This window comes from Amphiura filiformis, chromosome 12 (assembly GCF_039555335.1).
Source record: "Amphiura filiformis chromosome 12, Afil_fr2py, whole genome shotgun sequence".
NCBI classification, from domain to species: Eukaryota; Metazoa; Echinodermata; class Ophiuroidea; order Amphilepidida; family Amphiuridae; genus Amphiura; species Amphiura filiformis.
The window spans coordinates 10,682,073-10,707,146 of NC_092639.1; the positions used below are offsets into that span (position 1 = coordinate 10,682,073).

General features: G+C 36.4%; 1 long non-coding RNA gene across 1 annotated transcript; it reads right to left on the reverse strand.

The window, feature by feature from the left end:
* Positions 1-3,311: 3,311 nt before the first annotated feature.
* Positions 3,312-24,986, reverse strand: LOC140165776 (uncharacterized). Its single transcript, XR_011860763.1, has 8 exons — positions 24,963-24,986; positions 22,781-22,842; positions 22,290-22,394; positions 19,493-19,602; positions 14,774-14,860; positions 9,198-9,321; positions 7,497-7,609; positions 3,312-5,471 (listed from the first exon to the last, which is right to left on the reverse strand). It is a non-coding gene; the product is annotated as an uncharacterized lncRNA (long non-coding RNA).
* Between the last annotated feature and the right edge of the window lie 88 nt (positions 24,987-25,074).

Below are 25,074 nucleotides of genomic sequence, written 5' to 3' on the forward strand. Positions count from 1 at the left end.
TCTGTAGACAGTACAAAGGAATCAGGCCTACTATGCTTCAATGAATGCACCAAGGAATGTTTCATAAAGCTGTCAACATTAGATAATACAATTAGTGGGTTTTAAGCGGGTTCGCCGTCGGACAAGTTTAGAACTGTCAAGCTTTCGCCAGGAGAAGCTCTGACTGTTTCAGGACAAAGTACCTAAGAATGATACATGTAGACCGCCCTTGTCTACTGATGACTCTGAAGAGAGCCGTTCACTGAAGACTGCCCCTTGTCAACAGAGAACAAGCAGATCTTGCCTATCTGCTAATATAAAGGCTTTGATAGCTCTGAAAAGAGCCGTTTACTGAAGACTGCCCCTGTCTACAGAAACAAGCAGACCTTGCCTATCTGCTGATTTTTAAGTTTTGGTGGCTCTGAAAAGAGCCGTTCACTGAAGACTGCCCCTTGTCTACAGAAACAAGCAGACCTCGCCTATCTGCTAAATTTTTAAAGGTTTGATGGCTCTGAAAAGAGCCGTTCACTGAAGACTGCCCCTTGTCAACAGAAAACAAGCAGACCTCGCCTATCTGCTAAATTAAAGGTTTATTGGCTCTGAGAAAGGGGCGGTCTACATGTCTCATTCTTAGGTACTTTGTCCTGAAGAAGTCAGAGCTACTCCTGACGAAAGCTTGACAGTTCTAAACTTGTCCGATGGCAAACCCGCTAAAAACCCCCTAATTGTTATGAATTCCCGTCGTAAAAGCCTATCCCACAATTAGATAATACCACTGAACACTATAAATACTATCTTCTGTAGACAGTACAAAGGAATCAGGCCTACTGTGCTTCAATAAATGCACCAAGGAATGTTTCATAAAGCTGTCAACATTAGATAATACCACTCAACACAATAAATACTATCTTCTGTAGACAGTACAAAGGAATCAGGCCTACTATGCTTCAATGAATGCACCAAGGAATGTTTCATAAAGCTGTCAACATTAGATAATACAATTAGTGGGTTTTTAGCGGGTTCGCCGTCGGACAAGTTTAGAACTGTCAAGCTTTCGCCAGGAGAAGCTCTGACTGTTTCAGGACAAAGTACCTAAGAATGATACATGTAGACCGCCCTTGTCTACTGATGACTCTGAAGAGAGCCGTTCACTGAAGACTGCCCCTTGTCAACAGAGAACAAGCAGATCTTGCCTATCTGCTAATATAAAGGCTTTGATAGCTCTGAAAAGAGCCGTTTACTGAAGACTGCCCCTTGTCTACAGAAACAAGCAGACCTTGCCTATCTGCTGATTTTTAAGTTTTGGTGGCTCTGAAAAGAGCCGTTCACTGAAGACTGCCCCTTGTCTACAGAAACAAGCAGACCTCGCCTATCTGCTAAATTTTTAAAGGTTTGATGGCTCTGAAAAGAGCCGTTCACTGAAGACTGCCCTTGTCAACAGAAAACAAGCAGACCTCGCCTATCTGCTAAATTAAAGGTTTATTGGCTCTGAGAAAGGGGCGGTCTACATGTCTCATTCTTAGGTACTTTGTCCTGAAGAAGTCAGAGCTACTCCTGACGAAAGCTTGACAGTTCTAAACTTGTCCGATGGCAAACCCGCTAAAACCCCTAATTGTTATGAATTCCGTCGTAAAAGCCTATCCCACAATTAGATAATACCACTGAACACTATAAATACTATCTTCTGTAGACAGTACAAAAGAATCAGGCCTACTATGCTTCAATGAATGCACCAAGGAATGTTTCATAAAGCTGTCAACATTAGATAATACCACTCAACACAATAAATACTATCTTCTGTAGACAGTACAAAGGAATCAGGCCTACTGTGCTTCAATAAATGCACCAAGGAATGTTTCATAAAGCTGTCAACATTAGATAATACCACTCAACACAATAAATACTATCTACTGTAGACAGTACAAAGGAATCAGGCCTACTATGCTTCAATGAATGCACCAAGGAATGTTTCATAAAGCTGTCAACATTAGATAATACCACTCAACACAATAAATACTAGCTTAAAGAGGGTCTCCGGCAATGATAACATTATGCCTTATATGTTAGAACAATAATTATCAAACACGAATCCGTGATTTTATTTAAAACAAACTCATATTGACCATAAAAACGAATAAAAACAGTCGGCTCTCAACACGCGATATTCAAAATTCCCACGCCGAAATTATCTAAGTGCAATGACGTAATGGTTATTTGTGCTCAATTGTCGTCAGCCTTCATTGTATTACTGGGACGTCATTGCACTCGACAATTTTGGTGCCCGGGAATTTTGAATATCGCGTGTTGAGAGACGGATGTTTTTATTCGTTTTTATGGTTACTATGAGTTTGTTTTAAATAAAACCATGTGATTCGTGCTTGATAATTATTTTTCTTACATATAACTATAAGGCATAATGTTGTGATTGCCGGAGCCTTCCTTTAAGTAGCCAGAACAAAAGAATTGCACCTATTATATAGTTTGAACAGCTCGTATTCAGCAGGAATTGTTAGGCTTTTACCGCTTCGCTGAACTGTAGACCCATGTTAACAGTGATATAGTTCACCTGTCTATGTGCATAGTTAAAGTACATAAAGTATAGGAGTTAAATTAATGATTTGAATTTGTGACACTTAAGGCAAGATCATGATGTCACAAGACAATTCTCGAAATAAAATATATTGATATTAATCCGCGATGTTATAAGGTCTACCGATTACGAGCTGAATAAACTATACTGTGCTGCAAGGAGCATTTCCTAAGGTATCCATTCGCATGAATCTCCCCTCAAAAACATGTTTATAAATGAGGGAGGTATTTGAGCAATAGACATAAAAATGGGGAAAACCGGATTACAAGTTAGTGGTCATATTACAGACCTATCTTGCGCTGGATCTGGTGTAAGGACATATCTTTGTCTGTCCTTTGTGGTTCAAATCCACACCAGTGCTTTATGTTCTAACCATGCCAATTGTATTTAGCAGGAAATAATATCCTATCAATAGTCATTGAATTGGTAACAATAGCTATGATTTGGTATATTATTTGATACTCTGCATGCCTCAATTATCTACATGTATAAATACTTGTTTATATCATCCAGAATGTCCTAGCTCACACAGTATTAAGATCATTTTTGTCCCAACTCAAGTAAAACTTAAAGAACAGACAAATAGAATAAATCAAGGCTATGGCAATATGTTTGAATTGACTAAGTGTTCAAAAGGATAGAGGTCAAACAGGCACTTTCGGTGAAAATGACAAGCACTTTTACAATAATTTTTACGACTTTTACAAATAGAATAAGGAACACTCTATCAATTTCAAATACATATTGTTGAACTTACTTATATGAGGGTTACCCATATGCATTTAAAGCCATAATGTGTGAGTCGCTTACAGCGGCACCCTCAAGTTTCCTTGAATTTCTAGTTGTGTACAATTGCAATGCCCAACAGTGAATCAAAATACCATATGAAAGATTCTATTGATGAAGTTCTTTCTTTAATAATAACAGTAAAGTTTTCATTAAAATCCATTGATCTCTCAATGTTCACTGATAATAAATTTATACATCCCTATGTGAGCTCCACTCATCATGCGAGTTGATTCATGCATTGACGATAATAGAGGCATGGGAATGAAATAGCAATTTTTGTTTCACTTCATTTGCTTGGCTAGAAATATCAGATAATGAAAATTAACCTAATATGGAAAACAAATACGAATCAAGTTTAATGGAACTCACACATTATTGCTTTTTAAAATAAGATAAAAAGCAATGGTCTATTCCAGTTGAAATACATACACCCCTATATAGTTTTAATCTACCACACAAGTAATGTGAATTTCAAATGGGGTTCCCTGAATGGGTGGCTTCATTTGAAATCTAAAACCCCTGTATGGGAGATTATATGTCTTCCATGGGGGGAGCATGAATTTAAACTTGAACAGCCTGATGTTCTCAATTCTCCATATGCTTTCTAAATATCATGCTTTTGTTACATTGTGTCTGTCTTCCCAGCTTGTCATCAACCAGCAAGATCAGCTGCAGAAGAGGCAACCAAGTAGCGCTCCTCAGCCTGTGCCTCCTGATTTACATCAACCACCTGCAACTATTTCCACTACTCATTTTGCAGCAGATGTGCAACAGCGGCAACCAAGTAGCGCTACTCAGCCTGTGCCTCCTGATTATCATCAACCACCTGCAACTATTTCCACTACTCATTCTGCAGCGGATGTGCAACAGCGACAACCAAGTAGCGCTACTCAGCCTGTGCCTCCTGATTATCATCAACCACCTGCAACTATTTCCACTACTCATTCTGCAGCGGATGTGCAACAGCGACAACCAAGTAGCGCTACTCAGCCTGTGCCTCCTGATTATCATCAACCACCTGCAACTATTTCCACTACTCATACTGCAGCGGATGTGCAACAGCGGCAACCAAGTAGCACTCCTCAGCCTGTGCCTCCTGATTATCATCAACCACCTGCAACTATTTCCACTACTCATTCTGCAGCGGATGTGCAACAGCGACAACCAAATAGCGCTACTCAGCCTGTGCCTCCTGATTATCATCAACCACCTGCAACTATTTCCACTACTCATACTGCAGCGGATGTGCAACAGCGGCAACCAAGTAGCACTCCTCAGCCTGTTCCTCCTGATTATCATCAAGCACCTGTAATTATTTCCACTACTCGTCCTGCAGCGGATGTACAACAAGATTATTTATTTCAGTTCGGTTTACAGCGGCATAGAATCATCGGTGATGGCAATTGTCTTTTTCGTTCGATCAGTTTCGCGTTATATGGTGATGAAGAGCTGCATGATTTTTTACGATCTTCTGCCGTTGACTTCATGGAGGAGCATGCTGGGGAGTTTGCTATGCATTTTATGGACCAGGGGGAAAATACAATCGACGAATTGCAGAGGCTGAGACAGGGTGGACAGTGGGCGGGGGAAGAATCTATTATCGCCCTGTGCCGTGTTCTTAAAATTGCGATAATGGTAACATTCAGCAACCAAGATGGAACACGCGCTTCAACAGTCCAATACAGCTTCGGTGTTGCTGAATCTACAATCCACATTGCGTATAGAGGCGGGCACTATGATTCAGTTGTAGACATTCCCAACACAATAAATTCTCCAGCAAAGTTATCACCCCAGGTAAAAGGAATACCTGTGTCAACCAACCTTCACTCCTATGCTTCATCACTCCCACCTACACAAAACACAAATCCGAATAAGTTTTGTACCATGTGTAATCGTTTATTTTCTTCAAAACAAGCCTTGGTAACTCACAAGTTAGCTTTCCATTCTGGCCAGAAGCCGCGACGTTTTATCAAGTGTGTCGTTCCATTTTGTGATATTGGTTTCACTTCTGTAGAACTTTGCATTAAACATTTGCAAGATGAACACGCAGCCAACATCATCACATCTGAACATGAATTCGCCACCATGGATGACTTCCTTGACTTTAAAAAATCTGAGGAGAAAAAAACACATTGTATTTATGTCAAGCCAAGAGGGTCAGAAAAAAGAGCCAAATCATCAACGACAACTCAATACATTTGCCACAGAGATGGACATTCAAGAGTTCATCTTAAAAAAGGAGAGGCATATAAAGGCACTCGGAGTTCAAACAAGAAAGGATCTTGCAAAGTAAATGGTCTCTGTCCCTCACGTTTTTTTGTTTCGGAAGCAGAGAGCAAAGCAGTAGTTAATGTAAAGTATATTCAGAATCATGCACACAGTATTTCGTTTGAACAAACCAAATTTGTACCAATTGCACAGAACATAAGAGATGAAATTTCAATCAAGTTAGCTCTAAATATTCCAATTGACAGTATTCTAGATACTGTTAGATCTTCCTTTGATTCACGTGATAGCAGAGACACAATCCGTCAGCGCCTTTCACAGCAAGACTTGATTGATCGCAAATTTATTTTAAATATACAAAGATCCATGAAGAATTCTAGTTTCCAAAATGACCATGATAATGCAACATCTGTTTATTTGAAAGTTCAACAATTAAAAGCTGAAAAATATGACCCCATTTTAATTTACAAGCCACAAGGAGTATTCAATAAAACCCTATCCCATGCACTCGGCAAAGAGGACTTTATGTTGGCCATCATGACAAAAGAACAGGCTTCGATGTTTAATAAATTCTCTGAAAAAATTGTTTGTATTAATGCCACCCATAAAACAAATGCTTATCACTATAAATTAATTACTGTCATGGTAGCTGATGAGAATCGCCATGGATATCCAACAGCCTTCTGCATTTCATCTAAAGAAACCTCTTCATCACTTCAAGTTTTTCTACAATCTATCAAAAATAAGTGCCCAGATGCAAAAGTAAATGTAATTATGACCGATGACGACTGTTCAGCAATTAATGCTGCAACAGAGGTGTATGGTAATGATGTAAATAGGTATTTGTGTGTGTGGCATGTCCACCAGACATGGAGAAGAAAGTTACGTTCTATAAGTAATTCTGATACTCAAATAAATATGTATAGTTATATGTGTGCCATGATGGAGGCAAAGACAGAAGATAAATTTAAGCAATTCCGTGATGATTTTCTTCTACGTTTTCAATCCACCTATCCTGATTTCGTTAATTACTTTCGTTCAAACTATCTTAACCGTCCTGAAGAATGGGCATTGTGTTACCGTACTCATGAATATTCTAATGTCAATACAAACATGTTTGTTGAGAGCTTTTTAATAAGCTCAAGTCGGTTTATTTTCAAAAAAAATTGAACCGGCGTGTAGATCGTCTAATCGAGACTCTACTACAGATAGAAAATCATATGTTCATCAACCATGTTAAACAAAGTGTATATAATGTTCAAGTAACTACTAATGCAGTCTCAAATAGACACACATCCAGTATGGATATCGCAAACTCCTCTGTTGTTCAAATAAATGAAAATGTTTTTACTGTCCAATCTTCATCATCATCATCTTTAGAGTATACTGTAAAAAAATTAGCCGAAACATGTACAGAAAAACATTGTAATGTAAAATGTAGAAATTTGCCTTGTGTATATTTGTGTCGTCATCTTTATTCATGCAATTGTATCGATTATCACAGAAATAACTTGTGTAAACATGTTCACAAAATCCATTGTATAGTACTTAAAGAATTGCCAAATAATGACACTGATGAAGATGATATTAATTTTGTATTACCACAATCTGATCCAGAAGATAATTCCACAAATTTGAAAACAAACATGATTCAGTCAATTAGAGATTTGCTTCAAGACATTTCATATCAACTAGATGAGCCGTCTGTGCAAAGACACAGATTATCTGTCATCAAACAGTCCTTAATCAATATCAAAAATGCAAATGATGGCGCCCTGAAGCTCAACTCTACAGTAATTCCTAAGGTACCCCAACAAGAAAAATTTGCACCTGGTGCTAAAAATCCTCTCCAACCCAGATTTCATCCTGTGCAGGCCTCACTTCCAGGTAGAAAGAAAAAACCAAGACTCACCTGCCCAACAGAAGAACAGAAGGAAGCCTTGCTATCGTCACGACCCATTCCATCTACAACAGCTTCATCAGTCACAGCTCCTGTACCAACAACTTCATCATCCAGACAAGTACCTGGTCAGAGAATGTAAGTGAAATTTGTGTTTTGTGTCAGTATCAATACTATTTCTATACACAATCAGCACACATTGGACTATTCCATTTGAAATCGACATACCTTCTACAGGACTGCAAATTTCCAACATAGGGGGTATAAACTTCAAGTGGATTCACACATTCAGTAACCCCCATTTGAAATTCACACTCCATCAAGGTTATGGTTTCCATACATGTGTTTGGATTTCAACTGTAATAGCCCATTCCTTTACCATAGTGTTCTCTATCCATAAATCAAAATGAAGTCAATTCTAGGTACATGCTCTATTATAGTTTAAGCTCTCATAAGACTATAGAATGACATTATTTGATTAGCAAAAATAAATTGTTGCTATACTTCATTTGTTTATGATATCAGAATGTTTCTGTGCAATTTGTTTATTTAGTTTCATAAAGCATGTAAGCAACCCACTCTGAAAATTGCCATATCATTGGTGCATGGTGTCTCCTGCTGTACAATTTCCCATCCCGATGTGGCAGTGACATTTGCGCGTTTCATTGAGTGCAACCTCAAATCGCTAGCGTTCACTAACAGCACTGGTGTACACAAGCACACGCTTTAAGATGCCGCATAGATGCATGATCGAAACAGTTGCTTTCAACTCCTTGGCATCACTCACCACATCCATGTAAAAAATGGTATAGCCTATGTGCTAAACTGCACTGTACTACATGTATACCATGACAAATTGACAGCCTCACTCGCATGATAAGATTTTGTCTACATGTATACCATTTTTCAACCCGATGTGGAAGTGATATAACAGCTACACTGAAATACTCCCTTCTTATGTTTGAATCATCTTTTAGTGACACCCAATTATATTTTTCCGATATGGCAGTTGCTATAGAGACACAACATTTTAATTTTTAATATGAGATCAATAGGTGCATTTCCAACCTATTTAATAACTTTTTATTCACTACTTTTTATATTCATACAGTTACAACAGTACTGGAGGAAGTACTTTCTGGCCCCAAACGCAATATACACGCAGCAGATCATCCCTACCAAATTTACAAATGCCACAAAGCAATATGTTTGTCAGGTAAGATAAGACATGAAAATGACATGCATATATTTTTTAAAGACATTCATACTACAGTAAAAACCAATAGATCAAATGTTAGAAAAAAGTCAGAAGTACATGTATATTAATTGTGCATAATTAGACCGAGGGTGGTGCACAACACTCCACATACTATCTGCAGTGCTTCACAGTGCTTTTTCTTAAGGGTTGATGCATAATTTTTATTTGCTCAAATTTTCTAACATTTTTTGGTGATAATTCCGTAAAGTATCAAAAAATCTAAAGGGTTTTTCTTGTGTCTGATAGATTTATATTATAACTGAGTATTAGTTGTTGATCGAGAAATTGTACAAAATAATGCACCTGTACGGAGATGATGGTGTCTAATGCACTCCTCCATGTGGGGCTTGTGTATTGGATGCATCAATCTCAGTTTGTGGTACATTTCACTCCCAACAAGTAATACACATTTATTAACCTTTAATGATATGAATTAATGTAGCATGTTTACATACCTAATATGATCAACAGCTCATAATTATGTTATTAAAAAGTAACAGTCCATTTCCATTGAAAAGATTCACTCATACTCTGTACACGCTCTTCCTGCATTCATTATTCTTGGCAGCAAACAGGTCACTGTAAATGTAAAAGAAGTATAGAAGACACATTAAATTCTGAAACAAGGGACATTAACTACATGGAAGCTACGTCTTCTCTGACAGTTTGAATAACCGTCAAATTTTATCTCAGCAAAATCAACAGCTATCAACCACATTACCAAATAATAAAACAATGCTGTTAACTTATTGTCTCTTATCTGTCTTTGCACTTTCTTCACAGGAACAGACAAATTGGCATCCCATCAAATATGACACCCATGCCAGGAGCACAAGACAGACCAATTCCCATAACTTTGCCTGGAGGTCGAAAAATGACCATAATTATATCCAATAAACAGGCAGGTGCCTGTGTTCCTCTTGGACAACCCGAGGCCAGTATTGATGAATTGTAGGCACCAGGTTTTCATTATAATATTACATCAATTTCAATAAATGTCCTTGGGATATCTATGAATAACTTATAGTTACTAATGGATTAAACATGTTAAATTTAAGAAAGTTCATACTGTTGTATTCATAATATGTGTTTTTAAGAAGAATGCTCATCTAATTGATTTGAAATTAAACCTACATTACCATTAGGCCCTTCGCACTTGATTATTAGTTTCCTGTTGAAGATTTTGAAAAAGGGACGAGGTGACTTTTAATTATTAATTATTAATTATCTTTTATTTTCTTTATTTAGTTTGAACTATTACAAGCTACTATTGACTCATTTTGACTAGAGCGGGCATTTAATTATTTCACAACAATATTTGATTTTATAAATAACTGAAGGTGGAGTTGTACTCTTTGTTGATTCATCATTATTGTTGATATTATTAAAGTCAGAAAATGGCAAGTAGAAGTAGTTGAAAGTTATTTTAAAGGAGAAAATTAGAAATAAAAATAAAATAATTAATTATTTTGAGATTTTCAATTTCGGACGCGGGCGGTAAACAGGAAACTAATAATCTAGTGCGAAGGGCCTTAGATTAAAAGGAGTACTGTAAGCTTGTTGCATAAACAGTGCAATATCTCCTTTTAGTTCAAAAAGAAATTTTACCTTTGGAAGAAGCAGACTTTTCAATAAACATTGAAATTGATGGGTACCAATCATTTTGATACACCCTGTATTTAAATGATGATAAGCTTTTTTACTACAAATAAAGGCATGTATTATGTTTTGTTTCACAAATCTTGCAACATATTTGATGGTGGTTTAAAAACTCAAAGTATGCCATGACAGGTCAGATCCTGTTCAAAAGGATCTTGTTGTACACTTTTGCGTTTCCTGGTAATTAGGCATGCAGCAGTACGCTGGATATTTTGAAGACGCTTGAAAAGTGTTTCACTGATGCCGACAAGTAAACTATTACAATAGTCGAGCCTTGAGGTGACAAGAGTATGAATGGCAAGTTTGGTAGATTCGGTGGTTAGCATTTTACAAGCATGTCCAATGTTAATCAGCTGGAACTTGGCAGATTTTGCAATATTAGCCACCTGCGCAGACATAGTCATGCTGCGGTCAAACATGACCCCCAGGTTCTTTACGGATTACCCAGAACAGGGATATCAATGCCAGTGATATTCACAGATGAAAGATTGAACTTGGCAAGCTGAGCGTGGAAACCAAACACAATGACTTCGGTTTTTTCGGCATTGAGTTTCAAGAAATTATGAGACATCCATGTCTGAAACTGCTCATGAGTCCACTGCTAATGAGTTGTATGCTCGATACTTGCAGAGATAATTTACCCACTTGCTGTTTATTAGAATGTGGTCTAACTGTGCATGGGTTGATCCACCTGGATGGGTCCAAGTCCAGAGATGGTTTCTGGGTTGGGGGAATCTCATCTGGGCGGGTCTGAGATTGTACTCCTGGCAAGTGTTGACCATACGCTCGCCATTGTCATTGGTTGAATCATGGTAGCAGTATGGACCGATGACCCAAGGATGGGAAAGATGACTATCTGTTCCCATTATGTCATTACAATTGCTGAGGATGAGATGGATGTTGTGGCTTTTCATACCATCCAGGTGGTCAAATAGAGATGAATAGAATTCCTCCTTGTCAGAAGATGTTGAGCACTCAGTGGGTGCATATACAACAGTGATGCTAAGCTGAAGGTTACCAAGGAATGTTACAAATAGTATCCTCTTGGAACCAGCTTCAATACTCTTAAGACATCTGTGAATATGCTTGGACAAGACCAGACCCACTCCTCCATGTCTTTGCTTGGTAGCAGAACTGAATATTAAAACCCAGTTCCTATCGCCTGACCAAAGTTCATCAGTTGGGCTTGGTGTAATGAGACGATGTTCTTGAATTCTGGCAATGTCAATACTAGCATCAGCTTAACCCATGAATAGCTGATGGATTTTCCTTGTTGATTAACAGTACGGACATTAAAAGTAAATATAAGAGCTTTGAAGGTAGACAGGTGACAATAATCAGGGCCAAAAAGCTTTATTCTGGACACACAGCGGAAGATCTACCAGTATGCAGTAGTTAGCCCCTGATCTGGAACATGTTGGCCAGTGTTGGAAGGAACTCAATGAATATTCCTTCAAAATTCTGGAAGGTGGCTGATCAGGTACAGTTTGAGTTTATCTCCTACAGTAATTTCTCAACTCCATACACACTGATATGAAGAGATGGGATATCTTCAACTCCCTCATCACCAGTGGGTTCAGGGATGTTATTAGTATTCTATTCAGAATGTTTGATTTTTCTTAGCTGTAGTCATATCTGCTTCGTGTGTGTGTGTGTGTGTGGGGGGGGGTAATTCCTCCTTTCATTTCACAATCTTCCAGAATGCTTTCACTTATTAGAGAAATTTCTATCCATTGTATCCTGGCTGTATATGAGTTTGTCTCATATTCATGATTATGTACAAATATTATATTGCTCCATAGGCCAATGTGTTGTAATTCTATTGTGGTTAAGCAGAATTTAATTCAAATTTTATGATACATTTGCTACAATGTAAATGAATTAATCTGCAAGAATTCTTTATACATATATGTACAGATCAGTGCATAGTCAGGAAATTCATGCTACAAAATTTACAAGCACTGCTGATAAGCACTGCTGATTTATTGGAGCACCATGGACCACTGTGCCAAATGTGGTGTTCAGGTCATACACTATAAAATATAGGAGAAATGTAGTCATTAAATGATGATGATGATGATGATTGTATCCTATGCTAAATGTTTTGAAAATGCAATTTGTTGTAAGAATAAAATTACATGTAATGTTGTAAATACAATGTGAGTTGAATTACCTAAATCCAACTTTCCCATTTTTCTGGGCACTTGGATACTATACCTGAAATACTGTACACATGGCCATTTTTGCAGAACATTGATTGTCAATGCTTTTCGAGCTCAACTACAGTAAAATTAAAAAAAATACAAATATGTTCTTCTCATGCATATGTTTATTTGTGATAACTCAAATGCAAAAATTAAAAAAAAGCTGTAAGTAATTAAAAATTGGCAAAGTGCAAATATTGCCACATTTACATTATATCCTGTCATTCAAGCTTCTAAGTGCAAAATTCCAACTTCTGTGCAAGTATAGAGGTTGTGTGCGAAATTATAGATTGGCTTCAAACAAAGGATTTGAACCGGTGTCCTTCACTGTAATCATGGCGCTGTGCAGTCCATTCAATCAAATGTGGTAAGCAACATATTTGATCGTAATGCATTTGTTAAGTGTGTGAGACGAACTGTCGCGGTAGATGCTTTTGTTGAATGCATCTGAGTAGTTCGCCATATTTATGGTATGATACGTCATATGCATAACCTCTAAAAAACACATAACTATTGCAAAGCAAATTGAGTCTCTACCGATCGAGTAACCTTATTCGCTGTTGTATTGCACGTTAGTAACCATCGGTTACTGCTCCAAGCCTGGGCTCATACACCTGTTCCCAATTTTGATATGCTATAGGCTTTGTGTTGTGATCATTTTGATCAGTGGTTCGTAACAAAGAAAATGTGATCCAGTTGACCTAGCAATGGTCATATTCTAACGTACGCTACAACAGCGAATAATGCCATTTTGACATGCATGAAGCACATACTGAAATGCACCATTATCCAACTAATCTATCAAAACTTTGAAGTGTTTTAATCATACGTGTAACGTGTGTGAAGCAGTATAATCACTTCACTGGTTGCTGGGCATAAGCCTAAAACATTAAATTATTAATTGTACTTTGGGCATATATAGTTGAGGAATCTAATTTATATTCCCTGGTACAGCATAGGTAGGTGTTTGTTTCATGTGTTAGGTCAAAAACAAAGACTGATCAAGTCCTTTGTTATAGACCTGTTTGACTTGAGTCATATTGACTTAAACCACAATGATCAAGCTCTACATGTAGTCATGTTAAAGCCAGAATGTGTGATTTGCTTCACAGCGACGCCCTCAATTTCTACTCTTTGCATAATTACAATATCCATACTAAAATACCACGTAAAATACTATGCCTGAAGTGCTTTAATAACAGTAAAATTAAACTTTTTTATTAAAACCGGGTCGACCCTGTTTTATTCAGAGTTCAACAATCGAGTACTTGCTAAAATGTACCGTGGATGTCAGCTTGTATCGAGTGCGATGCTCCGTGAGTTGCATGTAATTTAATACGATTGGCGAGCGTAGTACAAGCATTGTAGGTGTTGGAATGAAATCACAATTTTCTTTGTTATACCTCATTTGTTTGGCTCGAAATTAAAAGGGGATAATGTGATCAGTGAAAACAAACATTTTAATAACACATTATAAGTCAATAAAAACAAGTGTATGAACATAAGCTCAATATAAGCTCAACTAAGTTGTACACGTTGTGCAACTTTAGAAATAAATTGGAAGGTATTTTTTATAAAACTTGTAGTTACTTTTTATACAATACCATAATAAGTTCTGCCTCAACCCTCATATCTCTGCCTCTATAAATGATAGACATCTAAAATTTTCCACAATTATAAACTACGATCTTACCAAGCTTGTGAACTAATTTGGTTTAAATACGTTATGTTACGTTAGATATGTTATGCTATAACCGATACCCAATCTCAAGTCAATATGTCATGCCTGAAGTTAAGAGTAATGCCATGTTGGATTTTGCAGTGGCAGGGTCAAATTGCACACGCTAATCTAATCCTGTGATGGGGCATTTACACACTTAGGGTTAGAAGGGCAATTTGTCTGTACGTTGGCGACTGCATGAACATAATGATTCAAATATGTCGCTACGAAATCTAATGGCATTTCTCTCATCTTAAGATGAGACACACTGAAGTAAGGTATAGCGCTTTTGCTTCCTCAGACATATATTGAGGATAACAGTAGAGGGTCTCTGTAGAAAAGTATGCATTTTATGTTCAATCACATGGAAAACGTAGTCCAGGGTGACAATGGACATTTGACTCATACAGAACAAAGATTTACAACCAGATGCTATATATTGACTCACTTTTTGCTATGGATCTTATCATGGTGTTAGTAGAAACTTATCCCCTGCTATGCAGTCAAATGAATGAAATGATTTGATGTAGGAAATCTGTAAAGATATTTAAAAAGAAAGTCTCATTAGATGATATTCGCACATACACACTGAGGCTAATTGATATGTGATGCATGTCATCAGTGTCATAAAGTACAATATGAAGGTACAATGTGAATTCAAAAACCTGGGTGTGTAAATTTAAGATTTATGTACAAAGGATAGACGAATCCTGTCTGGTTCATATCTCACATGAAATTTGAAATGATATGCGGCCTTGGCAGAGATTATTTTAAACTGCTTTCCATCACCCAGGTTACACAAAGACAAAAGAATGATGAAAGTATACAACACAATACCATGTAACATCAATGACCTAATAAATTACCATCACTTAAATTACCATCACTTGATTCGTTGGATTAGTCTATAGACCATGTGGGCAAAAACTGGGTGTGTTGGCTGCCTAAGCCCTTGTGTGTGATGGAATCATATTTTGTTATTTGTTAACATGCGGATCATAGAACAATACCTGGAAGCGGCAATAAAAATTAGCACGAGGCGCATTGATACATAAATAGCGTACTATTATTGAAATTTGTGCCCAGAGTTATAGAGGGCGACAGTCATGTTAGCCAGATGGAGAATGGCTGGATATGCCGGGCATGTCAAATTGCTGAGTGAAGGCTGATAATCACCTTTCTGTATAGGTATTAATTGCTAGTATATTTCGTGTACCGGTTGGTTATAACAAAAAAATTAGTATCATATTAAATATATTATAAGTGTATAAACTTTGAAATTTACGTGAATTTGAAGAGCAGAGCTTCGAAATCTAGCTAAGTCAGGTGGTGTGAAATTCTGCTGTGTGACCTCCTCTGCGTGGTAGAATTATATTCATAAAACATTGAATTCAACAGATATCTTGGGCAGCCAACCACGATTTATCAGCATTTAAAAGATACATGTTCATTAACAAAGATAAATAATAAAGAGTACAAATGGCAATTTTAATTGAAAACTAAGTTAAAACTAGTAAACAAGCCTGAAATCTTAAAATGTTGCCACATGATTTCCTGAACATATGATATGTCAATATTTGACCATATTAGTCAGATTTACCATAAATGTTTGGAGTATTGGTGCACGGCTTGCACATAGTCGTAGTCAACTGTGCATTTCTTTACCTCCGTATAAAATCAATAATTCATGCTGGGAGCCAAGTAACATTCTGTCTGATTAGTGCAGATTGGTATTTTATTTTACTTGAGAGCATAAATAGAAACACATAAGACGAATAAGGCGCCATGATGGAAGGTCAGGTCGGATATCAAATGTAATTGTCACTTCAAATATTACTTGTATTTCATACCTTGCCTCTGTCACGTACTTCCTTCATATTATTAACAGCAAGTCCTAATACAATTTCAATGAGACTTCCAAACAAAAAATAATATGTTAATTTTCATGAAACAAATTTGTTAAATGATGGTAATGAATGACAATAACAACTTAACATCAATTGCGAAGTCTTCTAAGAAACTGTCCAATCCCGCGTTATAGTTAAGCTGTGCATGGGATCATACTTGAGAGTAGTAACTTTTTGGTGCGTCAAAGAAGCGTTTACACATGCATTGCACTTAAAGGGCAGGTCTACAGCAAAAATAACATCATATCATTGGCAAGTTAATATTATGAGGACAATGAAAATGACTCCTTTTTTGAGAAAATAAGACGTTTAAAATTGATATTCCGCAAAAACCAACTTAAGCGGTGAGTTCCTTCGAACGAGACAGATTTGGCCTAGAAAACCGGTGACGTCATGAAATGAGATGTGCCCGCTGTGAGAAAAGGGACTATAAACGCTCTCAATGGACAGAACGTATACTGTTGCTTTCACAGAAAAAATTTCCAAATTAAGTATTACAAATTTCATGGTTTTTAAACATATGGATAAAATCAGCCGCTTCTTTTTTATATATTAGACAATTGTGATATTACAATTCATATGTATATCAATATCATGAGAAATATTAGGCCTACAAAATAAATACATAATTTGAGCTAAGAATTTCATCTGAGACTAGTATATAAACCGTGTTAGTCCACAAACTCATGTATCTGAGTCCCTGTATATTGCAATGCTATAGTTTCAGTTGGATGAAATATTACAAAGCAACGCATAGTAACAATTACTGTGTGTGCTTTGTTCCCGAAAGAGAACAATAGCGTGCATATTGTTATGCAGCATTGTTATGGTAAGTGATAGTACAACTCATTGTTGCTAATATCAAACTTGTCAAAGTGATTGTGATTGTATGATGAGAGCACGATAAAGTGCCCGCTTCATTTACCTACATCATCAGTCAAGCGGGGAGAACACGTGCGCTTCAAGCGGGGGAAGAACACGTCGAGGCTGAACTTTACGCACACAATTTCTCCTTTTTCAGGAGAAATACCCACAAAAAATTGCAACAAGTGTCAACTTGTAATGTAATAATTATTCTCTTCGAATAGAGATAAACTTGCTTTTGCTATAGACCTGACCTTTAAATAATTATTATCATACCTCCAGTTTTCCAGGTCTATTTACTTTGAACTTCTATTCAAACAGACTGTATGTTTACCGAAATTGAGTACAAAGTAATTGCAAATAGTATTGGGATAAAGAAGTAAAGAAGTGTTTTACATGCTTACAATAGTTGATGCACTGATAAAATTTAATGTAAATACTCAAAAGAAAGTTTTTTGTGTGTTTCTACCATATTTCATGGTATTTTATGGTGTAATTGTGGTAGAAGCAGATGTTTTCTGTATTCCAACCATCTTATGATATAAATTCTGATTGTAAATAATGAAAGATGTGATAAATATACATTGTAATGTTAATTGTATATGAAGTAATAATTGTTTAAATGCTGGATAGATTGATAAAATTTATGTATCTTAGCACACTGCCATCTTACGTGTATAGTAATTGCTTTACAGCAAACATACTTTGTGTCTAATTCATACTGAGAAGAAAGATACTTTGTGTGTTTCTACCATATTTCATGGTATTTTATGGTGTAATTGTGGTAGAAGCAGATTCTGATTGTAAATAATTATGAAAGATGTGATAAATATACATTGTAATGTTAATTGTATATGAAGTAATTGTTTAAATGCTGGATAGATTGATAAAATTTATGTATCTTAGCACACTGCCATCTTACGTGTATAGTAATTGCTTTACAGCAATCATACTTTGTGTCTAATTCATACTGAGAAGAAAGATACTTTGTGTGTTTCTACCATATTTCATGGTATTTTATGGTGTAATTGTGGTAGAAGCAGATTCTGATTGTAAATAATTATGAAAGATGTGATAAATATACATTGTAATGTTAATTGTATATGAAGTAATTGTTTAAATGCTGGATAGATTGATAAAATTTATGTATCTTAGCACACTGCCATCTTATGTTGTATAGTAATAGCTTTATAGCAAACATACTTTGTGTCTTCATACCATCTTATAATACTGAGAAGAAAGAAGTGTTTTAAAAGCAATATTGTAATATTGCCATAAAATATAGATTTTCAGTTTTTTGAAGACAATATTACTTTTCACTTTTTATTATAAGCTGCGATAAAACAAATTTACTATTTCATTCCAGTGCCCAGTTGTTTATCTTCAATTCATAACCTCATTTATATATGCAGCAAGTGCTATCTAATCACAGATGATAACTTTTGAATTGAAAAAAGTACAATGACTGCGTCTCGTGACGTAGCTAAAAGTACGCTCTAAAATGAGCGTGTTATGTGACGTGTTACGCGTTCGAACACTTTACACGGAAGCTGCCGCCGTGTTTGGACATCGCATGATTGCGTACTAGTTTGATTGGTCACTAGCGGTATTTTTTACAGGGAAAACGACAGATAAAGTTATAATTGTGTTCTGTTTCAAATTAAAATAAGAAAATGTGGCATAAATTGAATTTAAAAAAGTGAAAAGTGACGGTTATGAATGAGGTTAATGACCAGTGCTGTACGGTGCGACCATTTTAGGCGCATTGGCGACTAGATTTTTGCTGATGGCGACTAAATATTCAATCCCTGGCGCCAATGGCGACCAACTGCTGAAGCTTTTAATCGCCAAAAACAAAACATGTTATTATGTAATGTAGCATTCAAGAGTACGAATGTATGCTATGAATATGCATTTATCATCATGTCTAAATGGGGACTTCCTGGAAAACATATGCGTATGAAGTATGTAGCGTTCAATGGGAATATGTAGATCAGAGTACAGCAGCTGTTCAGTTTACGTTGGTACCTCAGATTTTTTACATGGGAGCAAAATTTGGGCGCCTAAATTTATAAACTTAGGAGCCATTGGCTCCTCAATCAGTTTTTGCACCGTACAGCACTGTTAATGACTACACATCAGTTATTTTTCGGCTATTGTGAAATATCTAAACATTGTGCTTTGGACCTCGAAATATATCCCTCGGGGCTGCACCCCTCTGGATATTCCTCGGTTCCAAAGCACAATGTTTAGATATTTTACAATACCCTCAAAACAACTGATGTGTAGTCATTAACCTCTAAATAAAACAGTTGATTGATATTATGTTTCTTAGGATTTTTGCAGGTATGTTAGTCAAGAGTCTTATCTAGTATTTTCCACTTCTTAGCTCTTACCTCAGATGGTCCATGGAGTTTGAAAGTGTGGACTTGCAGTCTATTGTTTAATCACTGGTTTCACATGATATGTAGTAATTGATATGCTTTATGATCTGTCTTTAATCCTCCTAGAATGAAAAATATTACCAGTAAATTTATATTAAAGTAGAAATCAATCAAAATGTGTGCAGGCCACATCTTTCTTCATTGAAATCAGATCACAGAATTCATATCCACTTATTATGGGTAGATACTATACTGCTTGCCACCTACTGCATTTTTTAATTTAACCCTAACCGCCTAGGGGCTTTTCGGCAACGGGAAGGGAAAGAAGGAAGGAATAAAGAGAGAAAAGAAGGAAAGAAGTTGTTTGCTCTGGGTGGGATTCGAACCTGAGACCCCTCGCATTACAAGCACACGGTCGGCGACACCTTGCTACGGGTCTTGGGCTTCGCTGGCCAGCGAAACAGTACCTATATATCACTTAGGGCGATTGCGTCATCACACCACGTGGGATGCACGCACGAACAGCGCATTGCGAATTAGTGACACTACTGGTTTATAGTGTTAACCCTAACCGTACCTTATACTACAAAATACTACTTGATATATATCAAGTAGTATTTTGTAGAATACGGTATGGTTAGGGTTAATAAGTTGTACAGCCATAAAACATGTGCACTGTTTTCAGAATCATTGTATGTTACAAAGATGGCACAATCGAAATGCATAGATGCATTTTGACATCACTACCAATGTGAATTTTGAAGGTCATTGTAAGGTAATTTAACCAGCACTATGTTTCTACTATCACTATCAGCAAAGAGTTGGTGGGTGAAGGTAATATGCATGAATAGTCACAGTAGAAATGATTTGGGTGAAGCATGATGCAGGCCGTAACGTCACTGTAAACCGTCAACCACCAAGTATGGATGACAATTTAATTGGTGGATTTTTGGAAATGCTTATCACTTGAAATGATGAAATGCAATAAGGAATTTACACACATCAATCATTAAAAATAAATTCATCAGTGCTATGTATGAAGTATTAAGGCACTAATTTTATTTGGACAATTGATGGAATTTAGTTCATCATTGGACTTCATACAGCTCTATGGTGTACTTCCATAACAAAGGGATGCATTTTGATGACTGCTACATGTGTCTCTTTTTACATCATATGAATAAATACCAGTCTTAATATCACAAGTGGAGGTCACTTCAAATAAGTCACATAGTTAAGGGGGTACTACACCCCTGCCCAATTTTGTGCCCATTTTTGCATTTTTCTCAAAAATTATAGTGCATTGGGTGACAAGTAAGATCTGTATATTATAGGGGCAAGGACTGCAACTACTGCACTGGAAATTTTATTTCAGCACAGACAACAGTTGTGGAGTTACAGTCAAAAATGAGGGAAACCAATATTTGATCAATAAATCAATAACTACTTGCCTTGAGTTGCTGAATGTGCTATAATTTTTGAGAAAAATGCAAAAATAGGCACAAAATTGGTCAGGGGTATAGTACCCCCTTAAGGAATGTTCTCTGTAATGAACTACTTGGGGATCATTTGAAGTGACTTGACACATGCATCTTTTTGATGCATTGAAAAGGGATCAAATTCTGTAGGGTGCTGACAAGGAGCAATAGTTATGGAAAGTCCATGCAAGCATTAATAATTTTCCAGTAAAGTAAGTAGGTCAAAGGAAAAGAAATTAAATTATACCATTTGATTTGTGGCAGTTTACGGAAACTTACAACCAGTGCAATCAGTAATTCAAATTTGTGTTAGTTTCTCTGTATAATTGTATTTTGTTTCAAAACGTTTCCAAAATTGCAATTTGGATCCACAAGGGTCTTTTTCACAAGGATCTTGGGTTATACTTAGCAGCCCATCAGGCCAAACAATGTGCAGAAATTATATTTCACAGTCAACTGCCATAACAAATTGATACATGCACCGTTTAGAGCTAGACTCATGGAGCCACTTATCGTATCAGTTGATCAATCAGATTAAATCATTGTTTCCATCAATAGGGGATGTACACATTATTTATTCGATGCAGGAAGCAACCACTTCTTTTATCATCATCTCTGATAATATTAAACAAGTACATAAATATTGTATTTCCAATAAATGAAAAGAAAGAAACATGATTAATGTATGTCTCTATTCACTTGTGTCTGGGTGTTAGCTTTTCACAAATGGACAATGACTGTTCTATTTTCATACTGGTCAATACACAGATTTAGGGTTTCTATACCGGAAGTGAGGAAATTCCTTCCCACAATGCAATAAGCGTTTTGCATAACAAAAGATACAGTTCAGAGGTTAATCCATATTTTTGTTATGCATATTGCATTGTGGGAAGGAATTTTGGCAGAAATTGACTTCCAATAGAGAAACCCTAAATCCGCGTATTAATCCTGTAGTTTGCAAATTTCATAGTCATGCATGTACGCATTTGAGTGCTTTTATCTTGGGAGTTTAACTTGCATTGAATTTAATTTTAAAAAGCAATAATGTGTGATTTGCATAAACAATAGATTCCTTTTTAAATGTTAGTTTTCACTGATAGCTACTGATCGCATTGTCCCGTAGAACTTGGCCAAAATTTAGTACTGGGCTTATAGCTGAGTGCACCCTTATTCCCAGAATGTTTTGAAAAATAGGGGGTGGGCATATACCTGAAGGTGGGCTTATACCCGGGTGGTTACGGTAGTATAATATTATTTTGCAGTAAACATTTGAGCATATTTAAGCGTACATCACATATTTACTGCATTGAAATACACTTACTAGTACTTGCCTCTATTTATGAATGAGCCGTATTAACCCAGACTTTGCAACATCAAGATAGTACACTCTCGTCAAAGGTTTACTGCAAAATATTACAGTATTGACAGCTAAACGCCTAGAATATAAAGAATAGTATTGTAAATAATTGCCACAAAACTGAATCATACATCAATTCCCAAGACCCCCATTTTTGGCAGCTGATCAGTTCCCAACACCCTCTTTATTGTCCAGATGATCAGTTCCCTCTAGACCAAAGTTTGGAACTGGCAGTGGCACAGTACACTCTCAACAAAAAACAAACAAACAAAAAACAAACAAATTGATTGTTTGTCACAGTGTCACTGTCCCCGCACACTCCACCCAGACAAACCTCCTGTACAAACACTCTCATATGTGGGGAGTGGGGTTGTAAAAATATGATTAAGCGATGCAGGGGGTGTAAAAAAAAAGATTACCGGTACTTGTTTTAGGGTACTAGCATAATTATTTTATTATACTTACCGTTTTCCTTATTGAAACGTCATGCTTTGCCAGAAATGGATGCAAGGCATTGTAGTCAGTATCTAAAGATAAAAAAAATATGCAATGCAATAATGAATATTTAGGTGATGCCATTGGTTTATTTTAATATAACTGTACATGCTGTGATCACTCACAATATTGTTAGGATGACTGAAATACCTACTTCAGTGTAGATATGTAATCGCTTATTAAAGCAATATTATAACATTTTCAAACAAAATAGATTAGAATTTCTTTGCCATAAAATGTTAGCTTTTACTGTCAGATATATCCCTTTTATTTTTTGCGCCCGAACAACTACGGCAAAGCAAAGAAAATTGAATTTACTACCAGCGCACATAAAATGCCAATACGTACCACTCCTTCGGTCATGTTGTGGTACGACCCTTTGTTGTGTATATCACCGTCCCGCACGCCGTGACGTACTGTGTGTTATGAACATCGTTTATGCGTTCGACTCATAATTCCATCGTAATAATAAAGGGCTGAATCAGCCTTTAATTCAAAATCACGGATTTTGACCAAACTACAGCACTTAGAGTCTTGATTTTTGCAGGGTATATTGGTTTAATAAAGTACAATTTAATCAAGTAAAAAAAAGGAATTTTAAAAATTCAGTGAGGGCGTCTTCCTCAGCAAATGTTATAATATGGCTTTAAAATTGTACGACCAACTTGCTTGAGAACTCTAGCCAAGAATTTGCTCATCGATAGCTTCACATTCTAGGCTAGAGACCATTGCATTCAAAATCTAGTCGGATTGAATCAAAATTAAGGATCAAATGCATTTTAGTGTCCAAAAAGGCAAAATTATCGTCAAAGTTCTGCCGAAATCAGCACCCTTGTGAAGGGTTCAGAATTCTAATCGGGAACGGAAATATCCGATATTTGTGATCAAAAACACAAAATTACAACTTTAAACATACTTTTGGCAAAAGACTAGTACAACAAGTCATACCTAGAATATTTTCTCAATTTGAATTTTATCCTTAACTACATGTAGATACCCAATATAAAAATCATCGTATAGATCCCCGTACTAGCAAAAAGACATTATTAGGCCAAGGAAAGTCGATTTTGAGTTTCCCGTCACCTGCGCTCACTTCATTTTCTGACCCTCACTTGAATTCATTATTGTGATTTTCCAAAAAATACCGATAAAAACTGGTTATATTTGCTAAAAAGTTATATCCCTTTATTTTTGGTGGAAAAATCAAAATCAAAACATGCATTTTGTTGTCAACCTTGCAGACTATTTTCATATACTTTTGAATCTCATTTGGGCTAAACATCCATCTTCAAGTGAGTGAGCGGCATCCATCTTCAAGTGAGTGAGCGGCAATACATTTTACATGTGTGTTGGTCATATAATGAAAGGCAGAAAAATAATGAATAATGAAAAAGTTACCTCACTTAGTGTTTTCAGAAATTATGTGACAGGAAACTCAAAATTGACTGTTAGGGGCCTTACCAAACAACATAGAATAGAAAATTTGACGTCAATTTATCAAAATATTGAAGAAATATGCTCACTAGACATTGAGAAAGTACGCAATCCAATTCCCATTCAAACGCGTAATCCGGTACACTTACTTATTGCTTATTTTTACATGATAAATCTCTACTACTAATATATTATAAATTCCTGTAATTTTTATTTATTTTTAAATCATAATATCATGATTCATTTTCATTTATTTTTCATTTTAAATGTCTTTTTATTTATATGATGGTACTCAAGTACTTGTGGCTTTTGATACCACGGAATAATCGAAGTCAAGTGGTGACTTCCCATATTAAAGAGATTAATAATATAATGGACGTTCCCTTGAGTTTGAACGCAGAACGGTTTGTATCATGATCATCATAAAGTGTAGACTGCGGAACTCAGTCCTCACGTAGAACCATGTGCTTCTATTGTCCAAATTGCCATCAAGATTTCATATGGAAACAGTTCAGACTGATTATTCGGACTATGTCTGCATAAAGACTGATAGATTTAAGATTTCTCGACCAATTTGGGCTCATGAACCCGTACCGGCCCTCTTCTTTTCCCATAGGGGGAGAAGATTGGCAGGATTGCAAATAGTTTATAATTGATTAGAAGTATAAGTTCTACGTTATATCAATTTTTACAATACTTTTATGTGCTCAGCACTCACTGCTGTTTACAAACAACAACTCCAGCGTGCGAAAGGACAAGTGACAGACAGCCCGTATGCTGCATTGCTACATTTGCAGCTCGTACCTACTCCATATTTGGAGAGTGACGTC